Source organism: Leiobunum rupestre, chromosome 7, assembly GCF_980474605.1.
Source record: "Leiobunum rupestre chromosome 7, qqLeiRupe1.1.hap1, whole genome shotgun sequence".
In the NCBI taxonomy this organism is placed as follows: Eukaryota; Metazoa; Arthropoda; class Arachnida; order Opiliones; family Sclerosomatidae; genus Leiobunum; species Leiobunum rupestre.
This window is the reverse complement of record NC_143390.1, coordinates 58,708,773-58,721,865: the sequence shown is the minus strand read 5'-3', so window position 1 is coordinate 58,721,865 and position 13,093 is coordinate 58,708,773.

The following is a 13,093-nucleotide window of genomic DNA, read 5'->3' as shown; positions in this document are numbered from 1 at the left end:
ACCAAATGTGAAAGGAGAAAACAGTGGATAATTGCCAAAACGTCAGGAAGCACCACCCAAGAAGAGCTAGATCAACTTGTTTCAAACTTTGGCGGAGCATCCGCCGAAGAGTCACCAGATGTAGGCTATGATACCTCTTCCTTAAGGAGATCTCCTTTTGAGAAATGGGTACATGAAATTATCGAAGAATGTACAGAGGAATTAAAAGATACTCGTGAAGAAGGAAATCGTGGAAACCAGCAAGTTTTTCCATTATTAGTAAAAGACTTATTAAAGTTATCGCTGTTAATTCCACTTTGGACCGCTCTTCAAACGTGGAAAAATTGTGGCCAGCAGCGCTCCCGTGGAAAGCAGTTTCAACAATTTTAAAAATAGTGTTCTCTCATGAAATATTACCCTTAAGAGTTAACGCTTTTTAGGAAACACACAAGTTTGGATGGTGGAATGAAACTTAAAGATGCATCAAGAAAAGAAGAGAAAGGTACGTTTTACTAATTAATATTGAATTATTATAGCAACATTAAGTATAAATGGTGATTTAATAATGTAAATTGCAAAAGCAATTCAACTTTAAATAAATCGTCTTCACCGCCTGGCGATTTAGATCAATCGTCTTCACCGACTGCCTTCAACTGCAATTTCCATAAAGAGTCGTCTAAGCCGTGTTCACCGGCTGGTGATCCCATTGATAATAGATGTATCTATTGTGATGTAAGTACATTTTGGACATTAAAAATGGACTGTGGTATAAGCCACCTGGATATGCTTAATAACCAATTTACAAAACAAATTAGGCAAAATCTTGGTAAATGTCAAAATGTTATACCAATTCGTTAAGTCAACCGAGATAGACTACTCGTGTGTCCTATGGGAGCAAGGAGAATACCCAGATTCTACGTTTGTGTGCAAATATTGCAATGTACAATTTACCAGCATGTGATTATTTATCCATTATATTTGGTATTAACGTTCATAAAACAATATTTGGACGTATATTTTTAGGTTAACGTTCATCTTCTTCCGGAATGTTCGTTACAAATAAACGAAGAAAACAAATGGCAAGGATTACGAATTTGTAGGCTATACCGAAGAAAACCCGCGGAGGAAAGAAATGCCAAGGACAACTGGCGATACATGGGGAAAAGCCCTTCGAAGCGTAGGCCACGAAAGTCATACTTAGATACGTTACCGGAAATGAGAAGAACAGATAGCTAAAAATTAACGACATTCGATTTATCGGTTTTTAAACAAACGCTAATATAAAATCCCTTCAAGCCGTAAAAATTGACAAAATTCGCTATTCAATAAGCAACACGTGCGCTTTTGACGCGATTGTTCAATATTTATGTGTTGGGTAGTGCGACTCCGACTTAATGAAAAACCTAATTGACCAAAGTGAACACGAAATGTTTGAATTTGTAAAAAGTATAATGGGGTAATTCCATGCCAAATCACCGGTTTTCGGAAAAATTTTCCCACGGCACCATGCGCGATTTCAACGTTACTTTACACGTTAGTAATATAGATAGTTTTAGTGGGAAATCCAAATTTTTAGCTCAAAATTCAACGTAGTTTTTAAAATATGATTTTTTGAAAAAACGATGTCTAGGGTGTACATTTTCGAAATGCCGAAAATCTTGGTATATGCGTACGAATAACTCAAAACGTATTCAAGATAGACCCACGAAACGTTTTATACTGTAAATATAGGTAACAGTGAGTAACTCGAAAGTTTTTTTCCGAAATATATCAATTAAGTTTTTAATAAAAAATATTTGAAAATGGCGATTTTAACTGAAATTTCGTTTTTTGAGGTATACTAAAGATGTTGTCGCCAAGATATTAAATCGGAGATAAATATGAGAGTTGATATTATGTTAAATGGACCCAATGAACACGAAAATAGCGCTGAAAGAAATCTCAGGAATTTAGTTTTTGAGTTATAGCTACGTGAACCGACCTATTTTTTTGAAAAACTACCAAACATGGTAGTGATTGCGGCAAAATTACGGTACGTAGGGAGTTGAAAATCAAAAAAAGATTGCCACCGCTAAAAAGCTGAGATTTTAAGCTACAAACTACGTAAGTAAAAAAGTTGTTTATGGGAGACCTAAATAACCAAAATCAAGATTCAATTTTAACTTATTTCAACTTGCTACGTAAATTCCAAAACTTCGCACACGTGTCGCGGCAAACTATAACGTTTGTTTCTAGTTTCTACTCTTAGATATTCCTTTTTTACGGATTATGTCGTGGGCTTATCAGATTATAAACAGATAAACTAAAGATTTGGTCTGCTACAAACTTCCAAAATATCGTCTAGTCACAGTATACAGGGTGTTAACTAAAAAACGATACAGAGCCAATTACTCAAAATGTGTTTTATGTAAGAATTTGAAATTTGCAGGTTACATAGAGGGTGCAGGGGGACAAATGACAATGGAAATTTCAATGACCTTGAACCAGGTCTTCAAGGTCATTCAAATTTTATCTCTAGAATCGTTAGGATTAAAAGAATGGTTCCAATTCTAAATGTGTTCTACGTTTAATTTTAAGTCTAAACAGCTAAAATGGATGTTTTTAACATTTTGTGTACACTACATGAACATTTCTTCAGGTTTTTGTATTTGGGAGGTTTTCGTTGCCTGTAGGCTCGCCTTGGCCACTAGCCGTTTCACGGTACCCCCAATTCTAACTTTAGAATTTATTTCAATTACTTATTTAGTTTCTTTTGTGTTTAAAACATTAAAACTAAAAAAAATGTTAATAAAAGTACTTGTTACGTCTTTTATTGGTATATTTACCTCCGGTAAAAAGTAATGTGACTTAAAAAACCTTGGCGAGTATTTTCCTAATTAGAACCATTCTTAAGTTCGTTTATTGCAAAATGGTTCTCGAGATAAATTTTGAATGACCTTGAACTAATGTTTCAAGGTCATCACAAGTTACAATTTACGAACTCAGTTTAGAGTTTCACGACAATTTTGATTCATTACATCTGGTAGTTTTCGATTTATAAGCCCTTAAAGGTCGTGTCTTGATTAGAATACCACACACGACCTTATGGTTTTTGGTCTTACATTTCTCGGCTTCCCAATAGTCAAATTAGATCGGGTCAAAGCTGTTTAGACTTAAAATTAAATGTAGAACACATTTCTAATTGGAACCATTCTTTTAATCCTAACGATTCTAGAGATAAAATTTGAATGACCTATAAGACCTGGTTCAAGGTCATTGAAATTTCCATTGTCATTTGTCCCCCTGCACCCTCTATGTAACCTGCAAATTTCCTAAAATATATTTTGAGTAATTGGCTCTGTATCGTTTTTTAGTTATCACCCTGTATACTGTTACTAGACGATATTTTGGAAGTTTGTAGCAGACCAAATCTTTAGTTTATCTGTTTATAATCTGATAATCCCACGACATAATCCGTAAAAAAGGAATATCTAAGGGTAGAAACTAGTAACAAACGTTACAGTTTGCTGCGACACGTGTGCGAAGTTTTGGAACTTACGTAGCAAGTTGAAATAAAATTGAATCTTGATTTTGGTTATTTAGGTCTCCCATAAACAACTTTTTTCTTTACGTATTTTGTAGCTTAAAATCTTAGCTTTTTAGCGGTGGCAATTTTTTTTGATTTTCAACTCCCTACGTACCGTAATTTTGCCGCAATCACTACCATGTTTGGTAGTTTTTCAAAAAAATAGGTCGGTTCACGTAGCTATCACTCAAAAACTAAATTCCTGAGATTTCTTTCAGCGCTATTTTCGTGTTCATTGGGTCCATTTAACATAATATCAATTCTCATATTTATCTCCGATTTAATATCTTGGCGACAACATCATCTTTAGTATACCTCAAAAAACGAAATTTCAGTTAAAATCGCCATTTTCAAATAGTTTTTATTAAAAACCTAATTTACATATTTCGGAAAAAAACTTCCTAGTTACTCACTGTTACCTATATTTATAGTATAAAAAGTTTCGTGGGTCTATCTTGAATACGTTTTGAGTTATTCGTACGCACATACCAAGATTTTCGGCATTTCGAAAATGTACACCCTAGACATCATTTTTCCAAAAAATCATATTTTAAAAACTACGTTGAATTTTGAGCTAAAAATTTGGATTTCCCACTAAAACTATCTATATTACTAACGTGTAAAGTAACGTCGAAATCGCGCATGGTGCCGTGGGAAAATTTTTCCGTAAACGGGTGATTTGGCATGGAATTACCCAATGGCAAAAGATGTCACTGCCGGCCTGTACCGAGAGAGAGCCAAAATTTTGAGATCCATCTGCGGAGATGAAGAAGCGTATACTTTCAATGTGAAGAAAATTCGATGCGACTTGGTCGCCTCAGAATTAAAAAAACTGAAATTATTACAACTTTCAACTATGTAAGAGACTCTCGCAGTAACACATCTTGCGAACAAAAAGAATTGCAATCTTACAGTCCTATAACAACTCTGAATGATTCTGTGATTGAACGTAAATCTGTTCCTAATGAGCCTTCGATCAAAATTAAAAAAGAAGCGAGTCCAAAACAGTCTCGAAGTGGTAGGCTCCTGCGGCGAAAGGCATTGATGGATGAATTCATTTACAATTGAAGTATTGATCTATTTTGATATTAAGTATTATGAAAACAAAGATTTGTTGGCTTCTGCGTGTCCCCCCCCCCTGGTGGTAGGCCAACCGTTCAACATGTTGGCCCCCACCAGGGTGTTTGCTTTCAAGACAAGTTAATTTAAAGGGGGACAGGCAGAAGCCAACTTAGGCCTTTTAGTATTATGGATACAAAGATTTGTGAAATAAGTATTATCTTAGTTTAAAATAACAATTTAAATTTTATTTTGGCTGAATAGAATTGCATAATTTACATTAAAGATCAACTCCAACTTTACGATATGCAGATTCTGCGTTTTGCGATGTTTTTGTACACCCTTTTATTAGTAATGCCCGCCTAGAAGTATCGTAGTGAGTTTACCGGCTGTTACATATTTTTGTTGGCTAAAAATAGTTTCCATCGCAGAATCATTAATGGTAGGGTTACGTGATGTGAAATCTTCAGCAAAGTCAAAAATGCGGAGGGTATTTTTTCCAAGTGAAGGAAATTGGAATGAGCATTTGGGGAAATAAATCTGGTTTTAATGTGCTTTCCGGACTTATTTGTAACTGGTAATTATGGAAAATACTCTGAAACACCATTTGCTAAGCTGTCTGAATCAGATTTTTGTCTTCAAATAATTTTAAACAAGGATAGCAGGTTCTCTAAAAATGAACATTACCTCTTTCATCTTCTTTATGACAGTGAAATCAAAGGTTTGTCCAATAGTATCGAGCATTTGTCACGTATGAGTGCAAACAAAAATCTTTCAGTTAGTTCGTTAGTTAATCAAATTGAAAGCAATGATAAAGAGTTGGAAGCTAGTTTGACAGCTTACATGCAAAATGTGCGATGCAGTCAAGAATATTGGTATAAGCGATGCGGTGAAGTGAAAACAATGTGTTTTTATTATGGTCCACCTACGTGGTTTATAACTCTTAATCATGCAGAATACGAATGGATTGAGCTACATGTTTATTGGCGATCTTTTTACTCATACAATGAAAAAGGTTCTAAAATTCCCGTTGGTGAACTTTACAGTAATGACCCAGTTGCCATAACACGATATTTTCATAAAAGGTTTCAAGCTGTTTGGCAAAAACTCATTATGAGTAAAGAAAACCCAGTTTTGGGGGAAGTTTAACATTTTTTTTGGAGGGTAGAATATCAAAGTCGAGGTGCTTCTCATATTTATTTTGTGTCAGTCTCACGATCAACTCCCTCCTGAGCATATATACCATAGGTGCAAAGTGAAAGGGCCATTGATTATAAGCCCTATCTGCTTATATGTCTCCCTAAATTAGCCTAAAATGCAATAGCCCTTTCTATAAAGTAACATTCGCCTTCTAGTTTAGATGTATCGGGCGCGTCACGAGTGATGTAACATTTCACAATGATAGCCAATTAAAATTCGACGAGTCGCCCTTTTTATAAAGATCTAACCTTCAATCTGATCTGAACTCCTACGTATCTCATGACGAAAGCGATACATAAAAACAACTTCGGCAAGCGTATTGACTTTATAGAAGGGCTTTTTAGAATAGTTATGATTTTTCTGAGTTTTTTCAAAATTGGCCAGTAAGTTCATTATTGTCCAAGCTGGGAAAATGCACTATTTTCCACCTGGTTTTTTCCACCTTCAAACACTGTCAAGAAAAAATTGAACTTGTAATTGCCATCCAAGTTATGTTTTACATTGAAACCGAATACTTTATTGCAACTATTGTAACATTAGAACTTTATTTTCAGAGAAATTCACCAAGAATTGAACTGACATTCCGTTGAGCACCTCAGTACCACCTCAACTAGAAAAAATATTATTTCCCATAATTCAGATCACTTAAAATTACACAATGGGCCAATGGTTTTTATTAGTAGATTAACGTTAGTTTTGTTAGTTCCATAATTGTGGTCCAGGGCATTCCTAAAACTAAGTTGCGTAAACCTAGCGACACTAAAAATAATATAAATCAATAATTAATTGTGAAACCGTTGGGATTCCCTAGCTTATTTATTTAGACCTATGCAAGTGAAGTAAAAGACTACTCACTTGACAGCCTGACATTCCAACTATCTTATCTCTCACCAAGGCATAATTGGCCATAGACATTTCCGTCATCACTTAAAGGCCTAGGCTTTCTTCTGCCTGAAACTTCCTTCACAACAGAGTTAGTCGCCTGGGTAATCGTCTAGTGAATACGGCCTTTCATTTGTTGGTGAGATATATTTATTCATCTTTTAATAACCGTAAATACACATAAAATATTGCTTTAACTCAATAAGAGATCATTAAAAACTTGGTGTATGTTGAAGGATTTAATAAACCTTAACTCTCGTAAGAATTATTTCGAGCTCTTTCATTTTCCTAGCTCGAACCTAGGCCTGCTGCAACGGGGGCGCATCTCTGAAACCAACATGCATTACCATATGCCTATGTTAATCATTTGCCACTTGTTTTTTACCTTAATTTAATGTAACAAATCCTATAAAATAAGATATAAATTTTCCTTCGGTTATACTTGAAAGCCGCTGCTTTGTGGTTTTTTTAGAGATAAGAAGAACTTAAAAAGAAGCCTGGAATTCAATTAAATTTAAACGTAGATATTATATTAAAAAAAATTAAATTCATTGTTAAATTATTTTCTTACCTAAAAATTTATTATCAATTTGAAAATCATAACAATGCCACCGTCGCCACGTGGTTTGCAGGAAATCGTAACCATTAGCCCTAACTGAGCCCGCACATATCCTTAAAAATTCACCCAATAAAATAAGATTAACATGTACCATCTTTACGTTACAGACCTCCAATATTAATTTAAAGCTTATAGTATGTATGAGCTTTAAAAAAATACAATCAATTCTAAAAAACAGATATCAATATGAAACGTTTTATAAAGTAAATCAGAAATATCTATTTTTGTTGTTTATAATCAAATTTGGCTGACATATCCATTCAGTGGAAGCTCTGCAGTTGGAAGTTGTTCTTTTATTCCTTTGCACCTGCGCCGTAGATATAACAAATATAACATCACGCCACGTCTTCTAGGGGAAACAATGCTCTCTTTCCCCTTTCCCAACGGCTGCCGAAATACACCTTCCCGCCACTCTTACAAGAGCCAACCTTATTAGTCCATAAGCCAGGCGATTTGTCGTGCACCTCCGGATGGGGGGGGGGGCTAATTTGGACCTATGCCACTCGATAGCTTATGACTCCAGTATAATTTTAAGCCATGATAGCCCTCTGGGCGAGGGAGCTCAAGCGAGATATAGAGGTCAAAAGGTCAAATTGTCAGATTTTCAAACGCTCGTAACTCTTTTGGATTTCGTCGGATTTTGAAGGTGTTTGTTTCAATGTTCTAGGAATTCGACGGGCTTTTGAAGTCGGCCTCGGACGCGGCGGTCGCTAGATGGCGCTGTTGACCTTCTATTGGCCAAACTAGAACCCATGACGTTAGAATAGTCGAGAAACTAGTCAAATTAAAGCTTTTGAGCCGGGGAATACGAATATTTAGGTTTTAAGTGGCTTATCTTTACACATGCATAACAATTTGCAACAAAAAGCAATATTTATGATAAAAATAATCCTAACATCACTTTAATTAAGAAAATAATTTTATAGCACTATATAACGACTTTATTAATTCCGCTAGATAGTTTATTATTTGTGCATGTTTACCTTCCACCTGGTGGCACTGTATATATATTTGTTAAAACATGAATCCGTGACTTTAAAATAGTCGAGTAAGATTTCATTATGAAGCGTTTGATAAGGGGAATGTGAATATATAAATTTCACACACACGAAAACAAATAAGTAAAAAAGTATTTATTGGAAATAGAAAATCACAGTCTCGCTTTAAAATTAATTATTAAAATTTAAAAATATTTAAAGAAAACTGCCAAAGAGATTTTAATAATGTCAGCAAAGTCAGAATCATCTGATATTAACTTGAAATCTTCAACTTGGTTTTTGGTTAGCGCATTTGTTTAACTTGCACAGTTTGGTGCATTTTAACCCATTATCTATGCAATTGCAGTTTCCAAACTTGCAAATTCGGCTGCAACTGCATTTCATGAATTCTAATACTGAAGTTGGAGCTGGTGAGCCAGTCATCCACATAACATCTATTTTTCCGCTATCCTCTAATTTCCAACAATGTCCCGTTGGATCTGGAAGAATGTAATTGACAACTAAGGATCTTCTCCATATTCCACATTGGTAGTTGGCACGTACCGAGTGTTGACGAAGGCAGTCCTTGCAAGGAGGCAACTGAACTGATGACGGTTGGCCTTTTTTTGTACAAAATAATAAATATCGACATTCATTTTTATCGCAGATTTTGAAACCGTATATTCGGCAGGTGAATTCTTCATGTTGTTTTAGTATATCTTCGGACACTTCCCACGACTTTCCCAGTCTTGAGAAGGTACCTTGGAATTTTTTTCCTTCTTGACAATTTCTAGCGCCTTAAGTTTTCCTTTTCCGGCAAAAGCACTCACCGTATCGCAGCCAGTAAACGCGTGGAGACCGACTAGTGCGTCAGAAACGTCAGACCCTAGGGCACTGTACAACTTGGATATATCTCGAAGATGACGACGTCCTTTGTAGTTCACCTTTTGGTATATTTGACTAGACATTTTATTGCACATGGATAGACTTAAGACTAGAATGTCCGTATCTACCGCGGATACAACAATAGCTTTGTGTCCCTCTTTTGAAGCGTGGTTAGGGTAAAGAAATATACGAGTATCGGCCTCTTCGTGAGTGGATTTTAGATCCGATACTTCATTCCAACATTCCATAGTTATTTGAAAGCATTGTTCTTCTTTTGTAACGAAAAGTGTTTTGTTCATTATTTTTTTTTTAATCTAATTTTTTTCCACTCTTCAACAATAAACTTATTCAGGCTGGTCTTGTTGTGAGGAACTTTTAAAAACTGTCTCCATTGTTTCACTTTCTGTGATGGTACAATGTTTATGAATTTTGGTCCACCCTCCGAGCCTCGAATATTTCTATCAAATGTTTTAATCGAGTTGTTTTTGTAAACATCGAAGACTACATCGATTCGCGCGCTGTCTCGCCCTTCCTTCAGAACCATCGCCAAAGCGTAATTGGCAATGCCTTCGAAGGTTTGTTCGTCACCCTTAATCCTTTGAATCAGACTAATTCCATCTATAATAAGGGCACTTGGAAAAGGAATTTAATCGACGAAACTGGCACTTTTCGCTATACCGTGCGCGAATGTAGATTTGTTGGTTTTTCGTAGAAAACCGTCTGCTGTTGCTAAGGCCCATGGAACTGGACCTAAACGATGGGCGAGAACATCGCGGAAATTGAGGCTACGACTCTGAGCGACTAAAATCATATGGGCAAAGAGATTTCGATCCGCTTTTAAAACCACTTCCGCACTTCTGCTTTTAAGTCTTCGTGATTTTTAGTGACGTCCGTGAATTTCTTCAGTTTTTGATTATGGAGGGTGCTATGGAACGATTCTGCAAGATTTTCACTTTCGAGCCTACTTTCACAAAACAGTTTTTACGCCGTTTCTCCAACTCTTACCGCGTTCAGAAGGCTGTCAGTCACCTCTGGTGGGACTAGCATCGAAGTAGATAGACTAATTAGTTCGGTGTTTTCTGGACTCATTGGATTAACCCATTCGTTAAAAAGTCTATTCAAAGATTTAACTGCATTCTGATCTTAATCTATTCTGGTTTTTTGCAAGTCTTTGTGCGAAAACGGAGAGCCGGAGCAGTAGGTAAGTTCTCGTAACTGCTTGACACATAGACTTCTGTATTCCGCTGTTAAATAATATCGGTCTAGGGCCCCTGTTTTAAGACTGAAACCCTTGGTTCCACCAGACGTCTGGCTGTCTCGGTTTATCGTTACTTCTATGGTTTGATCTGCCGGTATTTTACCGAATGTGTTCGTATTTCCAATCTGAAAGGAAAATCCGCCATTGTTGAAATGGTCGAATACATCAGGATGAGTCTCTTCAAGATTAGTCATTTGACCTAAATAAACCGGTAAATACCGAGCGTAGTTCACCTTATCGTAGGCAAATACCCAAGGAATCATTGCTCTAATGGATTGCAAATGTAAAGGCCAATTTCCTTCTCTCGAAGCTCTCAAGATGTCCAAAATATTTTTCACCATATCAATATACGACATCCAAAAAGCAGCTAAATTTCCTTTGCCTGCATTACGCATAAGATCAAGAAATTCTTCAAACAAAATTAAAATTTCTTTACTCGATTCTTCTCTGAGCAGATTTTCAAGTGTGTGTTGTTTAAGGTCATGGGCAATGTCCTCAAAATTCTTTTTTACTTTTTCAAAGGTTTCATTGACTTTTGGGTGATGTTGTGAAATCCACGTAATAAATTCCTCCCAAGTTAGCCTAAGAAGAGCTTCATAAACCGCTGTTGTACTGACGACCTTCTAAAACGCTTTCAACAGTCCCTTCAGCTATAATTCCCGATTCGATGCATATTTCTCGAAGCCCCGCATCTTTAAACCTTTTTCCAATTGTTGATAGCAGAACGCAGATAGTATGGAATTCTCCCATTCTGAGAACTATTTAGTCAAATTTATCTGGGTGTTAACAGGCTATTTCGGTCGCTTTTTCATATATAGCTTGGTCAAAAACCCAAACTACACTATTTAATCCAATTTGAGACATAATTCGTAACGACCGTTCTAAAATTTCGTTGACAGTATTCAGGTCGGTAGCTGGTGCGTTGATAGTTGGCAGATAACCAATTGAATCTTTAAAAACCTCATCATTGCTTCTCATTAAAATATTAAAACCGGTCCAACTTGGTGTATCGGAACTGTAAACGCGAGCCATGATCCAGAAATGATTTTTGAATTTTCAACGCAAGCGCTATCTTTAAAATTAAGTGGCTTCAACGGAGGTGGCCCCGATCTTTCCCCGGCGAAGTAGTCAGCCAAAGGAAGCGACGTAGGTGTTATGCTTCTTTGTTTAGTTTTCTGAAAGCTAACGGACGAGTCTGGTTTGGGACCAATCATTGGTTGTTGAATTGCGATTCCATTGACACGGTGTGAGGTTCCTTCCCCCGTTATTGTTTCTTCAAGACGATCGATATTATCTCAAACGAGCGTGGTAAATGTCAACGGGAAAATATTTGAAGGAAGGACGGTGACCTGGTCTTCTACAGCTGATTGCAGTTTTTGGAGGCATAAGGCAGTGTCAATTTCTTCGTAAACGGTATAAGAAACACAGTGGCCTACTCTATTTAGAATACGTATGAGTTCCACATTACCGGTATGATATTTTATAACGAATGGAAGTATGACGTGTTTTGGAGGGCGGTTTCGTCCAACAAAAGCTAAATAGATTAAATCTTGTCCAATTGAGTTTATTCCGACAGTGTTCCTCTGTCTTTCCCAGTAAGTACGAGACGAAGGAACGACTTTAAATAATTCGAAATCTTGATGGAATTTTCGTTTAATTCTGACGGCTGGGGAGGCCATGGTGTTTCGGGAACTTCCGTCTTTAGGTCAGATCTAATTTTTAAGCTAATCATTTGTAGCATTTCTCCGAGATTTGGTTTAGATTCCATGGTGCTGAGCTTGCGTTTTAAGAACAAATTCTCTTTCACAAACTCGGCTGTACTAATGTAATCTGGATAAACAATACGCTTCCCTTTGTCGTCAGAAATTATGTGAATAGACTCTCTGAACTTTACCTCTAATCGTTTACGAATTATTTTCTTCGGCAATGTCAGATGGTAGTTTAGAAATAAAAAAATCTTTTAATTCGGTCATGTATACCGCTTGCGGATTTGTGAACAGCTCATTTCTAACGTATCCGAAAAGATCGGCGTGTGCCTCGTTTTCTTTACCCCTCGTATAGGCGCGGTAGCAGCTACGATGGTAATGGGCTTCGGCAGCTACAATATCGCGACTCGCGAGACTTAATATCCGATCGACAGAATTAATTCTAGCCGCTGTTCGTATTGCTTCGTCCGCGTTCAAAGTTGTACACTGGACTAGTGGTTCGCGGCTTTTAACACCTTTTAGAAATTTGTTAGCTTTTTTACAAAATATACATTCGGCTTTGTACACTAGAGACGTTGTTGAAGCCTGCCAAAAAGATCTTCGAGGAACTTGCACATTTTCTTCTTGGTTAGAGCCGCACTCCGCCTCTTTCGTTTGAAGCAACCCGAGTGTTTTCGTCATGGTGAATATCGAACGGCATTTCCTATGATATCTACTATCGGGTATTTCTCCTTCCAACAGGTTTTTTGAAAGCTCTAGGATCGGTTTGTGTCGTCTAATTTCAGCTGCACTGAGTAAAGATTTCCAGGAGTCTAAGTCTTTTATTTTGACTAGGTTTTCTTCGGTATCTTCTGGAGTAATATGTATAAAGCACCCTGTTTTGTTTTCGGCAATAAATGAAGTAATTGGGTGGTGTTCCTCCATCGTTTAGCTAAACTAAGCGCGACAACTAAAATTAAATCG